We start from the raw sequence: 4,535 nt of genomic DNA on the forward strand, positions 1-4,535 counted from the left end.
AAGAGAGAGAGAGAGAGAGAGAGAGAGAGAGAGAGAGAGAGAGAGAGAGAGAGAGAGAGAGAGAGAGAGAGAGAGAGAGAGAGACAGACTATATGGACAACGACAAAGGAGGCTGGTTGTGATGATGTGCCGAACGAGCAGCAGAGCGTGCGTGTGGCTGGGCGGGGCCTCGCATGCGACGCGCGCACGTGCCCTGCCGCCCTGCCTCACTGCGAATGGAAAGGGACAAAATCGCTTTTCCGTGGAAAGTTGCGGTACTGTCAGAGCGACATTGTTATCATATGGAGTCATAAAAAGATCAGACTGTAACATGCCTTTTCCGTGGAATGTTGCGGTACGGTCAGAACGACCTTGTTGGACCCGCTGGGGTCGCAATAGGATTAGGCTGCAACATGCCTGAAGTATGTGGACGCCTTTGTGACGCGCCAGCCACCCATTTTTCGTCCATCTCCGAAAAGTAATCTTTCCCTTCCAGATGTCAGGTTTTAGATTCTGGTTTCCAGACATCCCTCTGACGGCCCTTTGACTTTTCTGATCCGATCGAACCAAGACTCTGAATTTGGACTTCCTGCGCAAGAGCCCAAAACGGCCCAAAACGACCATTTTGGTCCGAGCGGGCCCAGACAAGCCAACGGACCATCGCAGAAATACCCTGCAAAGCAAAACAATCGAAGATGGTCCAAAAATGGGTAGCCGGGGGGCTCACGCTGCTTGGCTGATCCTTCCATCCTTGTCTTTGCCTTCCGAACTGATAGGAACGCTGCATGAAAAATTGGAGAAATGTCGACATTTTGTTTTATCTGTAGTCGCACGTGTGGAAGAAAAACAAAATAATGATATGATGTTGTGTGCGACTCCCTCCGGCCGGGCCGGGCGGTCAACCGAGTGAGTGGCAGGCTAATCCCGGGAGGCCAATCTCAGCGGCAATCTGCTGTGTGAAAGGAAAGGAGCCCTCCGAAGAGCGGGCCCGGGATGGGGGGGACGGGGGGTGAATTGAATACCACGTCGGAGTGGGCTGGGCACTGGGGGTGGACACGGGACTGGGGCCTAACCTGGCCGTATGTACCGGAGATTCGCTCATCTCCTGACGGCGACATGGCGACGATGCGCCGATGCGGTCTTGTTTCGTAAGAAAAACACAGTGACACAAACGAGCAAAAAAAACAAAAAGGTGCCAACGAAATATGTATAAAAGTGCGTTTCACCAAGGGTTCGATGCAGTTTCTTGGAGTCATGATACCTCACACCAATTTTAATTTTCGTGGACACGACGAAGAAAGATACGGGCAGCGATTCGATGTACACTCTTACGTCCAGGAAGCGTTAGCCGCCCCCTCCCCGCCCAAGAGTTGCTTGTGGAAACCGAGCAAAACGTTGCTTTATTCCATAAGCTTTGTTGTTGACCAAACTGCTTCACTGTAAGAAAAGCCTACAATTTGACAACAATCTGGTGCTGTCAATTATTAACCAGTAGAGGATTGTGAAATTTTCGTTGTATTTTGTGGGGTGAAAGCACTATTGTTATTTCAAAGTACAACGCTGAATTGTACAGCAAGTAGCTGTACACTACAAGTAAAGGAGTGACCTTTTTCGCTCCCAGGAGAGCGATATCAGTGAAGCCAATTTGACGACTCTTGGGAGAGCGATATAAATTACATCGCTCGTTTGCAATAACTTTTCGCGACATTTTTGGTTACGAATAAGACTAATTTTGAGTCATTTTCGCAAACGTCGCTCGTTTAGGGTCGTCTCTGCGACATTTTCTGTTACGAAGAAGACTCAGGTTGAGTCATTTCGCAAAAATCGCTCCAACAGAGCGATGACGCCTATATGTCGCTCTATTCGGGAAAGAAAGGTCACTCCTCGTTTTACAGTGTAGGTGTTTCTAACAGTGTTGGAAACCGCCCGGAAAACCGTGGCATGCTCGGCTGCTGTGGGAACCCCAAACCCGTAGAGCGCCAAACAGCAACAACAACCGCTCGAGGCCAAGCAGGGGGGGCGGCGAGCCGAGGGTCTGGAGGGCCTGGAGGGTCTGGAGGGTGGAGGCCGCGCCACGACACTCTGCGCCGGCCAGAGTCCGAGGCGGGACCGCTTCAAGGCCGGCGCCACGAGCAGCGCCACTTTGCGCGCGCTGTCTCAATATGTACAGGACGGTCAGCAGTAGCGCCGGGATGGGGGGAAGAAAGAAGAAGAAGAAGAAGAAGAAGAAGAAGAAGAAGAAGAAGAAGAAGAAGAAGAAGAACTTCTTTTCATCCCCATCCCAGTACTGCCCTCCACAGCTGCAGTCGTACTGCGCTTCAACTTTTCCATCTCGTCCCTCCCCCCCCCTCCTCCGGCCCGCCTCTATATCACTATCCCCGTCAGTCTGGTGACATGCCGTATTGCCGTGGCGAAAATCCGCTGACAAATACACTATAACCGTAGGTACCAACGGGGAACTCGCCCATGTACGTACACGGAATGGCCTCACGAGTTTCCCTTTCCCATGTTTTTTTTGTGTGTGTATTTTGAGTATTTTCATCGAAACAGATCGCAAGCCACTTTTAGACGTGAAATCAAAGTTACATTTTGCTGGGTGTTCTATGCACTGTTAAAAAAACGCAGAACTTCACGAAGAATTCGTTGTGAAAAATGTTTGCCACAACTCTTTGTGAAATCACAACTCTTCTTCGTGGTCAAAAATTTATCAACATCATAAATGATTACGATTGGTTCACAACTATTTTTAAGTAAGATAGAAAAATGCACTATTTTTGACCACACAGAAGTGTTGTGATTGCACAGTTGCTTCGTATCGTGAAAGTGTTGGGAAATCACAAAATATTTTTTACAGTGTGGGGCTTGAAAAGATCACCGCGATCGGAGTTATTCGCTGAACTGGCTGCGCCACTTGCCTGCGAGTGGTGGCCGCGCAGATTGTAGTTGGTGCGGAGCGGCGCGTCGGCGCCCCGCTTGCAGTGGCTCGACGTGAAGGTCACGCCCACGATGCCGCGCACGTTGCCCGTGGCCAGCCAACCCTCCTGGTAGTAGTTGTGGCGGTTGAGCTTCCAGCCCTCGTCCTGGAACAGACAGCATTATTATTATTACTTTTTGTCATACCATCATCTCAAAACGCGTAAGGCTGTGTGTTCGCCTACTGAGTTGTTTTTCTGGTCGTTCCCCGTAAAAGCTCGTGCGAAATAATCTGTCACAGCACCAAGTGATATTATGCAATCGAACAACAATTTGAAAAGAAAAATGTGTATTCAAAATTAACAATTTTAGTACGGTATTGCTTTGTCGCTGAGACTTCAACAATTGTAGACTACTGACAAAAAAATCGTCGCCTCATTACAAAAAATCAGAACTGTTATAGTGCAAAAACAGATGCATCCCCCGGTGGCAATCTCTTTCGTTCCATACATTTGCCCCCCTCCCACCTCATGCTCGATGCGTTGCACTGGCGAGCCATCGCAAGCGATAGCGCACGCGCGCTCATTGTTGGCCCGCAAAAACCGCGATGGCTTCGACTCGCATTGCTAGCCTACCACTGCGATTTGCAATAATCTGCGCGTCCCTGCTCGCTCCATACGCACGACAGGCTGTTCGGTACGGTATTATTATTACTCTCAACACGAAACTGCCTAAAACAGTCCTTTGTCGTTGAAACTGCACAACTGCTACTGTTGCAAAAACTGTCGTGATTTTACAAAATTTTCTTGGTTCAATGTCTATTACAAAATTTTTATTTCTAACAAATTGAAAAAAAAACAACACAAAAAACATCGCTATGTTACGGATTGCTTTCTGGACTCCAAAGCTTTAATTAAAAAGTTTAAAATTTATATATATATTGTCAAATTTTATGAGCCGAGAATTCCCGATTGTTACAAAATGTATATTTGTCACCTTACGAAAAGTTTCGAAAATTTACACTTTGCGAAATACACTCTGAAAACTCAACAGTGTACATTGTATGCTGAAAAATCAGCGATCATTGATGATTCCTGATATATCAGTGTACATGGAATGATTGCTGATAATATCAGCAATCATAAATGATCACGTTTAGGTTTTTGGCTAATATTTCCTTTCAGACGGATATAATCGGAAAATGGATAGCATTTTCAGATTCCTCGTGAAAAATGCTTTCAAACGAGCTACTATGTGATAGGGTTCAAATTGACCGCTACCAAACTTGTCTTACATTACCGACATTTTCGAGAGGCGGACCATTTTGGTTGTGAACCCTATCACACAGTAGCTCGTTTAGTACGGTATTGCTTTGTTGCTGAGACTTCAACAATGGTCCGCCTCTCGAAAATGTCGGTAATGTAAGACAAGTTTGGTAGCGGTCAATTTGAACCCTATCACACAGTAGCTCGTTTGAAAGCTTCTTTCACGAGGAATCTGGAAATGCTATCCATTTTCCGATGATACCCGTCTGAAAGGAAATATTAGCCAAAAATAACCTAAACGTGATCATTTATGATTGCTGATATATCAGCAATCATTCCATGTACACTGATATATCAGCAATCATTCCATGTACACTG

The 4,535-nt window shown here is 46.8% G+C and overlaps 1 protein-coding gene across 1 annotated transcript in view; it reads right to left on the reverse strand.

Moving 5' to 3' along the window:
- LOC113205314 (tubby-related protein 4) overlaps window positions 1-4,535 on the reverse strand; it is a 43,776-nt gene that overhangs the window by 32,465 nt on the left and 6,776 nt on the right. The gene's annotated exons all lie outside the window — the stretch shown is intronic.

Source organism: Frankliniella occidentalis, unplaced genomic scaffold (genome assembly GCF_000697945.3).
Source record: "Frankliniella occidentalis isolate FOCC.00 unplaced genomic scaffold, Focc_3.1 Scaffold61, whole genome shotgun sequence".
NCBI lineage: Eukaryota > Metazoa > Arthropoda > Insecta > Thysanoptera > Thripidae > Frankliniella > Frankliniella occidentalis.